The sequence below is a fragment of the Aedes albopictus genome, chromosome 2, assembly GCF_035046485.1.
Source record: "Aedes albopictus strain Foshan chromosome 2, AalbF5, whole genome shotgun sequence".
NCBI classification, from domain to species: domain Eukaryota; kingdom Metazoa; phylum Arthropoda; class Insecta; order Diptera; family Culicidae; genus Aedes; species Aedes albopictus.
In genome coordinates this window covers 380,237,994-380,256,000 of record NC_085137.1, presented here as the reverse complement: position 1 = coordinate 380,256,000, position 18,007 = coordinate 380,237,994, and the positions used below count along the sequence as shown (strand labels likewise).

Genomic DNA, 18,007 nt, shown 5'->3' with positions numbered 1-18,007 from the left:
TTTTTAACACCAACATAGGGAAAAAGTGAATTCTTTTAATTCATACAAATCGCATTGACATCCAAAATACAGTGGTGACCTGATTTCATCATCCTCTAATTTTGTGCAAGTATATCGGATTTATCAGCTTTTTGATCCGATTGTACCAATTTTTTTTTTTCAACTCATGATTTCATAATCAATAGTCATTTCAGTCTTCAGTCCTTTTGTATCATATGCTTATAACGAACCAAACAAATCTCGCTGCGTTATTTGAAAAGGGCAAAAAATTGTTCAAAGCTCATTCAATTCTAGTACCAATCTGATATTACAAATAATGGTTTGATATATGATGATTAGTATCGGATTGGTGAAGGATTCTTTTTCTGTTTCCTCTGAAATACGTCCCAATCCGACGCGTGCTTTCATTCTTAAATAAATTACTCCAAGAGTTTCACTAGGGACTCCTCCTGGTATTTCTCAGAAATGTATCTAAGGATCCAGGGGTTATTGTAAGAATTGGATTTTGATTTTTCAATGATTGGTTTTTTTCCTCTAGAGTCCCGCTAAGGATTTCTTCATGAACTCCTCCAAGCATTTCACCAGAGATTTTTTTTTTTACTTTCGCCCGGGATTTGTACAAAAATTCATTCAAGGTTTATTTTAAGGATTCTTTCAGGGGTTTCCAGCAGGGATACAAATAACTTTAGGAATGAGTCCAAGGATTCAACTAGGAATTTCTCAAGGTTTTTTTTTCTGTAAGAATACCTCCAAGAAATACCCCCGTAATTCCTTAAAATTTATTCCAAGAATTTCACCAGGGATTTTTTTTAGAAAATTCACCTGGGACTTGTCCAGGAATAACTTCATGAATTTTTTCAAAGTCTCCTGATGGGATTCAACTAGAGATTTAATCAGGGATTTCATCAGTGATTCATCCAGGAGTTTCCCTAGGGCCGTCAAGGATGCTTTCAAGATTCTAACAAGTAATATATAATGGAATTTTCTGAAGTTTATCCATCGAGTCCCTATAAGAATTTCTTCAGAGTATCACTCAGAGATTCCAAAAAGCATTCCTCCAAGGATTTATCAAAAAAATACCAAACATTCTCTGGCATTCCCTTCGGGGATCCTTCAAGAATTTTGTCAGGCATTCTTCTAGATATCAATTTCTTGATTTTCGCTTAGGCTGACCAAGCAAAGTGGAAATTAGAACGTTTGATTGCTTTGACATTCATACACATAACAGAAGCACGTGGTTGATGAACAAATTGATATTTGAATTGCGAAAAGAAATCCACGTGCTCCGGTGAGAATCGAATTCACGACTCCCAATTCGCTAGATGGGCGCTTCTTTCCTCCAAGCTATGAAGACACTCCATCCCCTGAAGGCACAGAACTGAACTCGATTCCACTAATGCATATGGTTTGTTCCTTTTCACAATCCAAATTTCCTTCGAATCGAATAAGATGAACACCTACACGTCTCTGTTGTGTGAAATGTACATGAATGTCAGAGGGGAAGAGTAATTATTTTTGAATTGTCGAGTGCTTCAGGCACTGTCTATCTGATGACTTATCGGTATTACATAGCATGAATGTCAGTACAGCATGGAGCAACAACGAGCCAACTCCCACGTTGTGGGAAGTCAAGGAAGCTATCCAGTGCTCGAGCGACGGGTGCTTGGGTCCATCTTTAGCGGCACTCTACGGCGTACCTAGGACCCGGAAGCAGTGATGGAATTACTCTCCTCATGAAGCAATTCGCGAATGTAAAACCAACACAAGGCTTACTCACGATTCCGAGAGTAAACAGTAGGCCTGTCCAGCTTTTCAAAAATGTTCTCTGATTCTCAAGTCCACCCCCATATTTTGATTGGCATCCTAAAAGAAGTAACTGGTCAAAATTTCAGCCAAATCCATTAAAATTAAAAGGTGCATCAAATCAATTTTGTGTTTTTCGACTATTTTTGAATTTCAAAAAATCATAACTACACTAAAACATGTCAAAACTTAATTCTTTTGGCAGAAATTGAAAGCTATACTTGTTTGCTACAACTTCTCCGAGAAACGTGTGCCAATAAAATTGAAGGAAAGATGTGTAATTATCACATTTGTAATCAGAAAAATCTTAAAAAGTTGATTTTTTTATAGGTTTTGTTCTGGAATACCCTAATATACGTAATAAGTTGGATTTTTTAAAACGGCATCATATTCTCCAATGTTTTTTGGTTATTTGCTTTTTTGGCACCAATGCTGTAGGAGTTGAGCAAAAATTACTAAAATTCGTGAAAGCCAAATGTGATCTAAAAACTAGCTTTTCGGGTGCAATCACGCTGGCACGGTAAAGGCTGGGTATGCTGCGCAATTCAGATCCCATTGTGATCCACTAGCCTCTGCCCAGCAACTCCTATCCCTACCTCCACGCGGTACCGGCCGGAAACTATGAGCAACCTTAGGGAAGATCGGGTAACCAACCCCGGTGGGAACTTTGGTCGTAGGCTGACAGGGAAGGGGGGTTTGCTTCGGCAAACCTGAGCGTCTGTTCTCCAGGAGGAGCGGCTCACAACAGCGTCTGATCCCCATGTTAGGGGCGGCTGATCTACGTCCGAGTGCCAGGGAAGGACTCTAAGCTCAACTGTGCACTATGGTCCTCCGGAAAGTAGGGGGTTGGTGTCAGGCCCTACGAGCCAGCCGTAAAAAAACATTGTAACGGAAAATCAGCAACAGAATAATACGAACCGAGACCAACGGCAACGACCCCAGCGAACAAAAAGGACTTGCGATTGGAAACTCGGTACGTGGAACTGCCGATCTCTCAACTTCATTGGGAGCACCCGCATACTCGCCGATCTACTGAAGGACCGCGGGTTCGGCATCGTAGCGCTGCAGGAGGTGTGTTGGACAGGATCCATGGTGCGAACGTTTAGAGGTAATCATACCATCTACCAGAGCTGCGGCAATACACGCAAGCTGGGAACAGCTTTTATCGTGATGGGTGATATGCAGAGGCGCGTGATCGGTTGGTGGCCGATCGACGAAAGAATGTGCAGGTTGAGGATCAAGGGCCGATTCTTCAACTTCAGCATAATAAACGTGCACAGCCCACACTCCGGAAGTACTGATGATGACAAGGACGCATTTTACGCGCAGCTCGAACGCGAGTACGATCGCTGCCCAAGCCACGACATCAAGATCATCATAGGAGATTTGAACGCTCAGGTAGGCCAGGAGGAGGAATTCAGACCGACGATTGGTAAGTTCAGCGCCCACCAGCAGACGGACGAAAACGGCCTACGACTCATTGATTTCGCCGCCTCCAAAAATATGGCCATACGTAGCACCTTTTTCCAACACAGCCTCCCTTATCGTTACACCTGGAGATCACCACAGCAGACGGAATCTCAAATCGACCACGTTCTAATTGACGGGCGGCACTTCTCCGACATTATCGACATCAGGACTTATCGTGGCGCCAACATCGACTCCGACCACTATCTGGTGATGGTCAAATTGCGCCCAAAACTCTCCGTCATCAACAATGTACGGTACCGGCGACCGCCACGGTACAACCTAGAGCGACTGAAGCAACCGGATGTCGCCTCAGCATACGCGCAGAACCTCGAAGCCGCGTTGCCAGACGAGGGCGAGCTCGATGAGGCCCCTCTAGAGGACTGCTGGAGTACAGTGAAAGCAGCCATCAACGACGCAGCCGAGAGCACCATCGGGTACGTGAAACGGAATCAACGGAACGAATGGTTCGACGAAGAGTGCAGAACGGTTTTGGAGGAGAAGAATGCAGCGAGGGCGGTAATGCTGCAGCAAGGGCAGAGTGTCTGAAATCTCATGTATACATGAATGAGACAGTGTGCTATGCGCTTGTTTGAAATGCGTTTCACGAAATTTGTGAGATTTGAGATCATAGCACGCGCATAAAATTTCTAGTGTACGCGTCTCAATGAGACGTCTCGTGAGACTCGTCTCATTGAGATCCTCGTCAGATGTAATTTAGCAATTACTTGTTCTATCAGTTTCTACAAATTTAGCACACATAATTGCCCTCATTCTTGTTTATGGACGGATATCTGCTTTTGAACGTATTTGGTTTGCTCGAATATGGATTCGATTGATTTCGCTTGCGTGAACGGGAATGTAATCGATTTACCTTTATTCGAAAATGGATTCGTTCGTAAACAAGAAATATAATGATGTGTGTTAATCTACTCTCTAGGCTATGTCAGGCATACCGTGATGTATGGGGCGGACATTTCGACCTCAAAACCTTACTTTGGAGATGTATTCTCAAAATGCCTAAACCTTTTTGATCCCTAGTTTATTTATTTAACGGGGTTGATCCCTTATTACATTTTTTCTCGATTTTGACACGCAAGATCTTTCAAACTCTAACAAGACTCACCTCTAACCATTGCGGAATTAACAGACGACTATTTTGTAGACTTTTCAGGTTCAATATTAGGGAAAAATAAAGAATTATGTAGGTCGTTGTATTATATAAATTACACAACATCACATATGTGGCTTTAGAACGATTTTGCATTTACGGATAATTAAAAAATAAAAGAAAAATGCGTGGTTTGTATCTTCTGGAGATTAGAAACCCCGAAGTCGATTTTATTTGGAATCCTCGGGATGAATAATTCTTTGAGAAACTGCAGCCTGCATCCCAGTGATGAGGAATATCCACGGAGTACGATATGCAGTGAGTAAAGCCAAGAGTTTCCGCGAAAACGGCCTTTGCGTAAGCGCACGGATATTGTATCTCAGGAATAAATGCACTCTTGAAGCTACAAAAAACAACAAATAATTTAAATCTACTTCATAAGAACTCACCTCAAAACTTGCAACGCAAACTTTTTCTCATGATGACAGGTAGGTAAAGGTACTGGAGCTTGTCTCATTGAGATGGCTCATTGAGACTCGCAGTGCTAATGTGATGTGCACAAACATCGCGAGTCTCAAGCTCAAGGAATTTTCATGTGCACACAGCCAACTTTTCTCAATCTCATATTGTGATTTGTGCATACAGACACTCTGAGCAAGGGACTCGACAGAACGTGGAACGTTATAAACAGAAGCGGAAACAGCAGACCCGCCTCTTTCGGGAGAAAAAGCGCCGCCTGGAAGAAGCGGAGTGTGAAGAAATGGAACTGCTGTGCCGTTCCCAAGACACACGGAAGTTCTATCAGAAGCTCAACGCATCCCGCAACGGCTTCGTGCCGCGTGCCGAAATATGCAGGGATAAAGACGGAGGCCTCTTGAAGCGTGACTTGGCGAGCATTGGGCGTGACCGATGATGGAGAGCGGCAGCCACGAACCGAGTATTGTGGCGTACTATTGTTGATTATGTCTTGTCTTAATGATGTCGAACAAATAAATGTATGTATGTATGATTTGATGCACCTCTTAATTTCAACGGATTTGGCTGAAATTTTGACCAGTTACTTCTTTTAGGATGCCAATCAAAATATGGGGGTGGACTTGAGAATCAGAGAACATTTTTGAAAAGCTGGACAGGCCTAGTAAACAGTGTGTGAGTTTATTCGCACCCGCTTGCTTCGTGAGTAAGAAGCAAAACAAAAACAGAAACACCCATGAGCTTTTATTCGTGAAGAACTAGTGGAGGTACGGGAAGTGCATTTTGTTGTGGTTATAATAGCAAATCCAGTGATTATCCAACATAAACGAATGCTTTATGCTTCATTGTTCCTGAAAAGCAGCACTTTCAGTCGTTAAAATGCGTTTTTCGTCAAAATGCAAAAAACTCATGAAGCTTCGCGAGTCACATGCGAGTGCTTGCCAGTTTCGTTAACTCACGAATAGAGAAGTGCGAGTATTCTCGGGCCCCTGTTGTTCACGAGTATGTTTGTTTTGGTTTGTGTCTGCTCAGTTGCAATCTTCATCATTTTCCATCCCTGCCCGGAAGGTGGTAAAAGCTGGAAAGATACGATAGGCAGTGCATATTGTGAGAATGCCTGACAACCACAATACAAAGCTGGTGTAGAGATCCGGTTGGTCCAAGAAAACCTGATTGCACTGCGTGCAAGGTATTCGGACCAGGTGCAGAACGATCGCGGGACATGGCCGAGGATGGAGAACTGCAGTCACGAACTGAGTGTTGTGGCGAAGAATGGTTGATTCAGTTTTATTTATAATCGTTTTTTATGTATATGTATTAACGAGATTTTTAGCTCAAGGCTAGTTCATCTCGAAAACCCACGCTTTACTTCCCTTCCGAAGGAAGAACTCATATTTTGTGAGTTTGACGGAAGTGGGATTCGATCCCAGGTCCTTGGCGTGATAGTCACGTGCTTTAACCATCACACCAGATCCGCTCCTCTTTATCCCTTTCGTAACAAACCAGCACAATTGTGCTGTTGAGCGGTAACAGTTTTGCGTATTTTTTCATCTGTTTATACTTTGTTTTATGTGATGTAAACTGTTTCAATAATTCAGCCATTACTTATACTTTTTTGTGTGTAAACAAACATTCGTTAACATTATCTATGCAATTTACCACAACAAGGTAGACAAACGGTTTTCAAAAAACGTTAAAAATGAAAATGTTTCATCAGTCGCATATTTTTTTCCGATTCATCTATGTAGTCATAGCTAGAAATCGAAAGATAAAGAGTAGTTTTTTTTTCAAATGAGAAGAAATATTTGTTGCTTTTTTGAGAAATCTAAGAGTTCTGGAGAGCCAAAGTTGAGCAATTATGGATATTTCACTTTTTTGGGCTCCGTCCCGAAAGGGTTATTATTGTAATGCAACGGTTAGTAAAATAAATTATTGAATGCTTTGATTGTAATCTTCTGGCAACTGACAATCACTGCATAGTGAGGGTCATTTTGCATTAATCATTTTAAAATTGCGCACATTTGGTTCAATCCTAGCTGCCTGAACCGATTCCGCTTTTTCTTCACTCGGTGCTTATGGTTCATATTAAAAGGCTGAAAAGGCTGTTTTCCAGTAGGGATGTTATGTCTGGGAGAAAGAGGTTGTTATAATTCAACTGTTTAAACGCTTAGGAATATTTCTTACACTGAAGCGTAATACACTTCGTAATCTGTTTTTTTCTCCCTCTCCCTGCTATTTTGATGGACCCAAACAAAAAAGCAATCAGGTCATCACTGTACTAGAAACTAGGGTATCCATTTAAGCGACATTTTTGATCTGAAGAATTGATGAAATAGGGATAAGGAGAGTTCGACTGTTACGATCTATAGAGCTACTTCGGCACTGCAGTCTTGGAAAATTAAAACGATAGTTTTAGATTTTTCCTATCGTTTAATTCCCCAAGACTGCAGTGCCGAAGTAGCTCTATGAATTGATGAAAACTTCCAAAAATTCAGACGAGATTCCTTAAAACAGATGATAGACTTCTTGATTGTCTTTGAAGACTCCAGTTGAATTTATTTGACAAACTCTTATAGGAGTTTCAAATATCCAAATATGGGGTGTGAATAATGATTAGTGATATTACCCTTGCGTGTCCTTCCCCTAGTTAGCATCGGTGACAGCAATCATCATAACGAGACAGTGAGTGTGTTGCTTGCTGCCTCATTGAGGAGTGGAGCTTTGGCGGAGCCAGTAGCCTGCATTGCGAGGTCCCGTATCATGCCAAGTGATTCTACTGCAGTTTGCTAAGAATGTCGGAAACGGATTGTTATAGGGTATTGTACCATTTGGGCAGGTGTACCTAATTTGGGCACTTGTCGCTATAACTAAGTCAATTTCAAACCGATTTATTTGAATTTTTGTACAGAGTTAGATACTGTACGTGCCTAACTCTGAACAAAATTTCAAATCAATCGGTTTGAAATTGACTTAGTTATAGAGACAAGTGCCCAAAATAGGTACATCTGCCCAAATGGTACAAGACCCTAGTGAGTTGCGTAATATTCACTCCAAAAAACCCAGATTAATCCACCTAGTGGTGATAGTGCCTTTCTCGTCGAAACTGTACTCATGATTTTTCCATCGACGTTAGCCAAAATGTTCCTGAATCATTTTGTATAGAAAAACACAATTTTAACTTTCAAAAAGCAACAATTTTTGCTTTCATCGATTTGGGAAACTTATTAATGATACATATTCCGATGTTATGTTCAACAACAAAACATAGCTAAAAAATATCAGACCTCTTAGTTGACTGCTTGACCACCTTACCCCTAGTCGTGCATTGGGGTCATTATGACCCCATTCTATTCACCACGGCAGCAGGGTGAGCATCAGCTAATGCATGAAGGAGGTTGACTTTATTCACAATCATAGATCACTTTGTGATCCACGACAAAGTGTTTATAGCACACTTTAGGCTAAATTTTAGTATCATTGGTAACACGATTCATGTGAAATTTGACCTCCTTACCAAAAAAAAGAAGAAAATGGAAATTTTCCAATCAAATTTCAATCGCAATGCGAGAAGCGAGGGCTCAACCAGCCGCACCCAAATTGTGAGCAGTAATTTTAGAAGCAAAAAGAGATTGAAGATTAAAAAACTTTATTCGGTGTTGATGCGATTTCCACGTTGTTCCATCCTACTATATATTTACACTGCACGAATCTGAAATGGTGTGATATGATTTGGTCACGATTTTGTACTCTTGCATATATGAAGATTTTGACTATTTCTTCACTTATAATCTTTCCCAACGTTTACAGGCTATCAAAAAAGCTACGATTTGATTTATCGCTTTAACATTTATTTTTTTTCACTTTTATAATTCCGCTATTTGATGTGCAGCTTACACGGGTTTTGTTCAATTTTACATTTGACCACTTACTTTCTCACATATGGACTGAGACTATGCTCTTGTCAACTGTTCATCGAGTTACCTAAAAAGCAAAATATAAAAGTGATCTGAGGCTATTTTCTTGCTAACCGTTCGGCAAATTTTAGAAAAAAACTGCGATTTTATGTGTCGCATGCACGAATTTGGTTCACTTCTATTTAATCACTTCCCATGGAACACCCGCAACCGATTCTGAAATACTATTACTAGTTCTAGATGTGACCTGGTTTGGTTCCCTTCTACATTTTACCACTTCCGGTGGGTTTCTCGTCTCATCACCAGTTATGGAACATTACCGGTTCTCTCAAATACGGTTTGAGATTATGTACTGGTTAACCGTGTATCCTGTTACTGAATAAGTCATTGATATGTCGCATGTATTGTTCTCTTTTACATTTGACCATTTCTGGCGGGACACCCGGAATCGGTTCCGTAACACACTGATATGGCTTGCGTCTATTTTCTTGCAACTGTTCATCATGTTACCTAAACAGCCACGATACCTCAATGCATGGGTTTGGTTTCACTTCCGGCCCGGAACCGGTTGCGGAACACTACCGGTAGTCTCTTAAATTGTCTGAGCCTATTTGCTTGCTAACGTTTATTAGGTTATCAAAAAAAGCCGCGCTTTGCTGTGTTGCATGCATGGGTTTGGTTCAATTTTATATTTAGCCACTTTTGGAGGGAAACCCGGAACTAGTTTCGGCACTACTGGCAGTCCCTAATGTGGTCTTAGCCTACTTCCTTGATAAGCGATCATCAAGTTGTCAGAAAAGACGTGATTTGATGTGTCGCATGCATAAGTTTTGTTCACTTTTATATACGGCCATTTCCGGCGGGACACCTAAAACCGGTTCCAAAACACTACCGGTTCAGATATGATCTGAGTCTTTCTTTATGCTAACCTTTCATTATCAAAAAAAAGCCACGCTTCGATATGTCGCATGCATAGGTTTGGTTCACTTTTATATTTGGCCACTTCCGTAGGGACACCCGGAACCGGTTCCGGAACACTACCGGTTCACATATGGTCTGAGACTGTTTTCTTGCTAACTGTTCATCAAGTTATCGAAAATGCCGTTATTTGATGTGTCGCATGCATGGGTTTAAATCACTTTTATATTTTACCACTTCCAGCGGAACATCCGGAAACGGTTCCGGAACACTACCGGTTCAGATATGGTCTCAGACTATTTTCTTGCTAACTGTTTATCAGGTAATCGAAAATGACGCAGTTTGATGTGTCGCATGCATAGTTTTGGATCACTTTTATATTTGGCCACTTCCAGCGGGACATCCGGAACCGGTTCCGGAACACTACCGGTTCAGATATGGTCTGAGACTGTTTTCTTGCTAACTGTTTATCAGGTAATCAAAAATGCCGCAGTTTGATGTGTCGCATGTATATGTTTGTTACATTTCTATGTATGGCCCCTTCCAAGGGTACTGGTCCGGAACACCTAAATGGCCATAACTCCGGAACGGCTGGACCGATCCGAACCATTTTCAATAGGAAACAATGGGACCAGATTCCGCGTCGAATGAACCGTCGGTCATTAAAATCGGTTGATGTTGACTGCCAAAAAGTGATGTGAGTTTTTTTGTACACATACACACATACATACACACACACATACACACACACATACACACACACAGACATCACCTCAATTCGTCGAGCTGAGTTGATTGGTATATGTGACTTGACCTTCCGGGCCTTCTATCAAAAAGTCATTTTTGGAGTGAACATATAGCCTTTCCAGTACACTTAGTGTACGAGAAAGGCAAAACATATTTTTAACTTTCAAGGAAAAAACAAGAGCATTCCATTCGCAGGGCTTGGCTGGGTCATGAAAGTTATTCAATTTATTCCATGCACCAACCACATATATGCGGATACTCCAATGAATTACCCGTTCCCATTCATGCACGTTCATTCCGATATCAACTTCTATCTTCTGAGGACAGTACAAGGGACAGTATCACCTTCACCACCTGCTATGTAGTACTATCAAGACCACATTTCTCATGAACACTTTCGCCGGTGCTTTTCTACCAGGGTTCGCTCGTCTCTTCAATGTTCATTTAAATCGCTGCAAACAAAACAAAAGCACGTCGACGAAAACTTATTCAAATTTCATACGAATCGCTCGCCAGACACGCGATGAAGTCGAGAGCGGGTGGGTGAGCCCTCACCATAGTTGCACTGAGAGTGAGAGAACCTCCTCATAAGCCGATTTCCTTACTGAACTTTTTCTTTCTCACCTTCGTGCCTACGACGGCGAGGCGTACGATCGCGCACACTACTTCTTGAAGAATCCGATCTTCGCTTGTGGGCGATCGATCAAGTCGAGCTGCTAAGAGAGAGCTCGCTCGACCAGTCTCAGTTAGATCGTGGCACGATTTGGACGCGTTTTTCGTTCAGCTCCCTCGGTTCCCCAAGTCGGATTAAGGTATAGCTCAGGTGCTCGTGTGACCAATTGGGCTCCAGAAAAGGAGAAAACCAAAAAGAAGTTTTCACCTTTGATGTGTTGATGTGTGGCGTTTTCCTGTTTTTCTTCTTCACGTCGCCGCGCATAGTTTCGCTGCTGCTGTTGATTCGAAATCTCTCCCTTGTGGTGTCGTCGTCGTCGACGACGTCGTCTTTGTTGACGTTGGTGTGAGTGTGAGCAAGTGCGGTCTGGATCGAGAAAATACCTTTGCTGTTCGGTGTAAGATCGCAGCTTGAACTGAATCAACGACGTGCCCTCGTTGATTGGGTGCAAGTGCGGGAAGCAGGAACGAAGTGGACCCGGATTAACGAATGCCGAATGAGTGAAGTGTATGATTTGGTCTTTAGGTTTTGGAAATATTTTGCTGAATGAATTCCTCAAATAATTGATTCAATGAAAACTGGTTTGTTTGCATTCATTGTTGATTGTGATCGCTAAATTGTTATATACTCGTGTAATGAAACTTGAACTGTTTACAGTTCAATGTTTGCTTAGGTAGTTTTGAAATCGTTATTATCTAGCAGTAAATTATAGATTGTTTGTAAAGTCCAACCAAATTCAAAAACAATTCAAAATTGTGAATTCCACTCAGCAAAACATAGTCAAAACCTAAAGAGAGTCGGGCCACACTTCTGATCTTTCCGATCTTCCCGTGGAACGTCTCATTCGTGTGTATTGGTGATCATCTTGGAATCCACACGTCGTCTCCCCCGTCGCCATCCGGACTGTAGGTGTTATTGGGCTGCTGCTGCTGCTGTTGCTCCCATTGCTGGTGTTGTTGAAGTTAATATCGGTCGGAGAGTTTCTCGCGCGCGGAAGATATACAAAGTTGACGACGACTAAGCGGGCGCGCCATCGTCGTCGTCGTCAGATGACGTGACACATTTAAATTCTAATTTAGGGAAATTTCTTCGCTGGGTGACTTTCGTTTGGGAACCTACTTTTGCTTTAGTTTTTTTTTCGGGGCGTTAGTGAGCTTGGATAAATAACACCATTTTCTAACATAACAAGTTTAGCTCTAGCTTAGAAACCCTACGGATCTGTGTGTGACGGTAGATTGCTTTTGCTGGTGAATGGCCTCTCGTGTGGTGGGTAGATTGCATGCATCCAAGCGAAGAAATCCCATTGGTAGTGAATGTTGAGTTGAGTGATTCCACCAAGTGAAGTTCGAAGTCGCATATATCGAAGAAGTCTATTATAATTGAGTGGTGTGGTGCCAAGTGTTCGAGACGACGACGGGGGCTTTTTTTTTCAAATTGGGCATTGACAGGTTCAACGAGCAGCGGCTGTTGTTCGTCCAAGTCGGCCTCCGGTTGCAGCGGAAGTGGAACGCAGAGAGCAGAGCTGTTGAAGCGGAATAGCGAATCGGCACCCAGGAGAAAGGATTTTTAATTAAGTGTAAGTTTTGCCTGATGCGTTTACAGAGATTGAAGCGAAATCGTTTAACACATTTTAACTGTAGTGCGAGCGGTTAGTTTGGGTGCGCGCGCTATACGATGTGGTGTGGTGGAACAAATTTTAGACTGAGGGTCGTTAGTTTTAGCGTTCGTTTATGCTGGGATTGAAATTATGGGCACTTTCTCACCGCTATTCGTTTAAGATTGTTGATTTTGTTAGGATGTTACGGTATAAGAAGCTTGAGCGCCTAAGGGAAAATGCTGATAAACGGATTAGCAAATTAAATGAATACATTGTGGCTAAGTTATTGTCTGACAAGCAACATATCACAGTGATTCTCAGGCATTTTCAGACTCTTAATGACACCATTCTGGTTTTAAAGGAGTAAAAAAAAAAACGATAAAAAAATACATTTTTTCTATGGTAAAAACTGTTGAAATTGTTACATCAACCATTTCCTTTTGCTTGCTTGTTCATAATAAAAAGTTATTTTGAATAATACTACATACTTCTAGCTATGATGGCTGGTGCATTCAACAGTATATACATTATTAATCTAAAAATAAATCCAAAAGCACAAATGTTTCTCGGTCTATTTGGGCTGTCATGGGAAAATCAGAGCTGGTTACACAAGGTTTCCAAATTATAACACCCCTTATACTGGTACGCCCTTAGGAAATGGCTTCATCATTCCGTCTAATTAAGAATTATTCCGGTAAAACCTTTCCGTACATTCTTGAATCATTATTAATAATATTATTGAACGATTTTTTTTCTGAAATTTTGCGGAAGGATCATTTTTGCTAGAATTTCTATGATGAGTTTCACATGAATTGTTCTTAATGTTTCAAGAAAAGTGTTCAGCTTTACCTACGGGGCCAACACCAAAAGCTCCTCAGGAGATTCATTTAAACCTAGTAGGATGTTGGGGTCTATAGATAGGCACGCTGTACGTGCAATACGCCATCGTGGTAAGAATTCATCTAAAGATTCCTCTAAGTATCCCATCAAAATGCAATACCGTCCACTGGTTTCTCCAGGAATTCATGCAGAGATTCTTTTAGGATTTTTTTCCTGGAATATCCCTTGCCAATTCTTAAGGAGCTTTTCAAGAAATTTATCAAAAAATTGATCTAAAAACTGTTTCACAGATTTCCTCAGATAATTTACTTCCAATATAATTTCATGCTTGTATTTCTTCAAACAGTACTGAAGAAAATATGAATAGAATTTTTCCAGTAGTTTTTCTTTGGGATTTTTCCGAAAATTCTTGTAGAATTTTCTTTATGGGTTTCCTCCAAACGCTTCTTCAAAAGATGGAATACCAGGAGTATTTTGTTAACAAAATTTGGAGATTCTTTCTAAGGTTTTCCTTTAGAAATTCATAAACTTTTCCAAAAACTTTTTTAGAAACTATTGAATTCCGGAATTACTCCATTTATTAAGGGGTTTTCTGTGGCATTTCATTCATTCCGCGTGTTTCTTCAATAGCTCCTCTGAGCATTGTTTTGGATTAATTCAGACCTTCTTTCAGTATTTTTTTTTTTCAAAGATTTTTTCAACAATTCCTACACAAATTACACCAAAATATACCTTACCTTACCGATCAGGCTAATGCCGGGGTGGCCTCTGCTGTACATAGTAGCCGCCTCCATTCCACTCGGTCCATGGCTGTTTGTCTCCAGTTCCGCGCTCTGCGTAGGGTCCGCAGATCGTCCTCCACTTGGTCGACCCACCTAGCTCGCTGCGCTCCACGTCGTCTTGTACCGGTCGGATGACTCTCGAGAACCATTTTAGTCGGGTTGCTATCCGACATCCTGATGACGTGACCCGCCCACCGTAGCCTCCCGATTTTCATGGTATGGACGATGGTTGGTTCTCTCAGCAGCTGATGCAGCTCGTGGTTCATTCGCCTTCTCCAAATCCCGTCTTCCATCTGCACTCCGCCGTAGATGGTACGCAACACCTTCCGTTCGAAAACTCCAAGGGCGCGTTGGTCCTCTGCACGTAGGGTCCATGTTTCGTGCCAATAGAGGACGGCCGGTCCAATCAGCGTTTTATAGATGGTTAACTTCGTATTACGGCGAACTTTATTCGTTCGTAGAGTTCTGCGGAGTCCAAAGTAAGAACGATTTCCTGCCACAATGCGCCTCTGAATTTCTCTGCTGGTGTCGTTGTCGGCGGTCACCATTGAGCCCAAGTACACGAATTCTTCAACCGCCTCGATTTCATCACCGTCGATATGAATTCGGGGTGGCAGGCGCGGTGATTCCTCCCTGGAGCCCTTTGCCATCATGTACTTTGCCTTGGACACATTAATGACTAATCCGATTCGCCTGGCTTCACTCTTTATTCGGATATACGTTTCCGCCATCGTCTCAAATTTACGAGCAATAATATCAATATCATCGGCGAAACCAAGCAGCTGAACGGACTTCGTGAAAATCGTCCCATTCGTGTTTATCCCCGCTCTCCTTATTACACCCTCCAAAGCAATGTTGAACAGCAAGCACGAAAGACCATCACCTTGCCGTAACCCTCTGCGAGATTCGAAGGGACTCGAGAGTGTACCTGATACTCGAACTACGCACATCACTCGATCCATCGTCGCCTTGATCAATCGTATCAGTTTATCCGGGAACCCGTATTCGTGCATAATCTGCCATAGCTGTTCTCGATCGATTGTATCATACCATCAGGGTACCAGATTCCGCTCATCTAAGGCCAGTTTCGCAGAAAAACATCATCTGTTGAATGACTGTTAAGCCAATTTGTAATGTTTTTCCATTTTCTGTTAGTTTAAGTGTTAAGTGCAATCAGATATAAATCAAGACTTATGTAAAACTTTTCATAAAAGTATGATTTTATTACATTTGGTGTGAGACCAAAGTGGTCCTAATTCCGCTCACGAACAAATTTATGCCATCTTTTAAATAGACTTGCGGAAAAGTGCATTATTTTTGCAATTCTATGTTTTTACAATTATTTTTTCCTGTTCCGTAGGAGTGTATAATAGGAATTAAACACACTGTGTACTAAAATCGGCAGATTTTACGATTTGGACGTATTTTTTTGCGTGAGCGGTTATTGGAACACATGAAATTAGCTACAGGTTTTTTGGGCCCAATAGCCGCTCAAAAGAATGCATTGTTTTGTTTTTAAAATTTATGTTATCCGGTAAATATTGCATAAAATGGCTTTGCTCTTGTCTAATTTATATTGTCCAAGAATATCAGCACCGAAAAGAGTGTATTTATGCGTGTAAACTTAATTTTTGCAACAGTGAGCGGCTATTGGGTCATGAGCGGCTACTGGTACACTGACGGTACGCCGATTTGAAATCGATGAACAAGTGATGTGTGGGCACGTTGTATTCGCGGCATTTCTACAACACCTGGCGGATGGCGAACATCTGGTCCGTTGTAACGAGTTCACCCATAAATCCAGCCTGATATTGCCCCACGAACTCTCTTGCAATCGGTGATAGACGGCGGCATAAAATTTGAGAGAGTATCTTGTAGGCAGCGCTCAGTAGTGTGATCGCGTGGTAGTTCCCGCAATCCAACTTGTCGCCCTTTTTGTAGATGGGACACACGATACCTTCCATCCATTCCTCCGGTAATACTTCCTCCTCCCAAATCTTGGTAATGACCCAGTGTAGTGCTCTCACCAGTGTTTCTCCACCGTATTTTAGAAGCTCGCTTGGTAGTTGATCTGCTCCAGCGGCTTTGTTGTTTTTCAACCGGCCAACCTCCTCCTCAATCTCTTGGAGGTCAGGGCCGGAAGTCTTTCGTCCTGTGCACATACTCCAAGATCTGTTACCCCGCCACCTTCTGTACTTGCAACGTCGCCATTGAGGTGCTCATCGTAATGCTGCCGCCACCTCTCGACCACCTCACGCTCGCTCGTGAGAATATTCCCGTGATTATCTCGGCACATGTCGGCTTGTGGCACAAAGCCTCTGTGCGAGCGGTTCAGCTTCTCGTAGAACTTTCGTGTGTCCTTAGCGCGGTACAGCTCTTCCATCGCTTCGCGATCTCGTTCTTCCTGCTGGCGCTTCTTCATCCGGAAGACTGAGTTCTGCCTGTTCCGCGCCTGTTTGTAACGTGCCTCATTCGCTCTCGTACGGTGTTGCAGCATTCTCGCCCATGCTGCATTCTTCTCGTTTTTCAACTGTTCACATTCGCCGTCGTACCAGTCGTTTCTGTGATTCGGAGTCGCGAAGCCTAGCGCTGTAGCCGAGGTACTACCTATGGCGGATCGGATGTCCCTCCAGCCATCTTCAAGTGTAGCTGCGCCAAGCTGCTCTTCCGTTGGTAGGGCCACTGCTAACTGCTGCGCGTAGTCTTGAGCCACTTCTACGTTACGAAGTTGCTCGATGTTGAGCCGCGGCGTTCGACTTCGACGCGTGGTTATAACTGTCGAAAGTTTTGAGCGCATGCATACAGCGACTAAGTAGTGATCCGAATCTATATTCGCACTGCGGTATGAGCGGACATTGGTTATATCCGAGAAGAATTTACCGTCGATTAGAACGTGGTCGATTTGGTTTTCTGTTTGATGGTCGGGTGATCTCCAGGTGGCTTTGTGGATATCTTTGCGGGGGAAGAAGGTGCCTCGGACTACCATACCACGGGAGGCTGCAAAGTTTACGCATCGCTGGCCGTTATCATTCGATATGGCGTGCAGGCTGTTTCGCCCGATTACCGGTCTGTACATTTCCTCCCTTCCTACCTGCGCGTTCATGTCGCCAACAACGATTTTCACGTCACGCGGCGAGCAACCATCGTATGTTTGCTCTAACTGCGCGTAGAACGCTTCTTTCTCGTCATCGGGTCTCCCTTCGTGTGGGCAGTGGACGTTGATGATGCTGTAGTTGAAGAAACGGCCCTTAACTCTCAACATGCACATCCTTGCGTTGATTGGCTGCCACCCGATCACATGTTGTCGCATCTTGCCCAACACTATAAATCCTGTTCCCAGTTCATTGGTGGTACCACAGCTTTGGTAGAAGGTAGCCGCTCGATGCCCGCTTTTCCACACTTTCTGTCCAGTCCAACAAAGTTCCTGCAACGCCACGATGTCGAAGTTGTGGGGATGTAGTTCATCGTAGATTATCCTGTCACATCCTGCGAAACCTAGTGACTTGCAATTCCATGCTCCAAGTTTCCAATCGTAGTCCTTATTTCGTCGCGTGGGTCTTTGCCGATTGTATCGAGTCGTATTTTCTCCTATGTTATTCGCAATGGGGATTTTTACGGGTGGCTTATTGGGCCTACGCCAACACTCCTGTCTCGCCGGAGGGCCATCGTGCCAGTTCTGTT

General features: G+C 42.6%; 1 protein-coding gene across 8 annotated transcripts in view; it reads left to right on the top strand.

The window, feature by feature from the left end:
- LOC109415818 (filamin-B) overlaps window positions 1-18,007 on the top strand; it is a 198,509-nt gene that overhangs the window by 100,391 nt on the left and 80,111 nt on the right. Inside the window, exons 1-2 of one of the 8 annotated variants that reach the window (XM_029869281.2) lie at window positions 11,147-11,246; window positions 12,302-12,683. The exons of 4 other annotated variants lie outside the window; for them this stretch is intronic. The gene's annotated coding sequence lies outside the window, so the exon portion shown is untranslated. Of the gene's footprint in view, window positions 1-11,146; window positions 11,247-11,833; window positions 12,684-18,007 lie in introns of those variants that run through there. 3 more of the 8 variants (XM_029869284.2, XM_029869282.2, XM_029869280.2) reach the window with 3 other exon arrangements.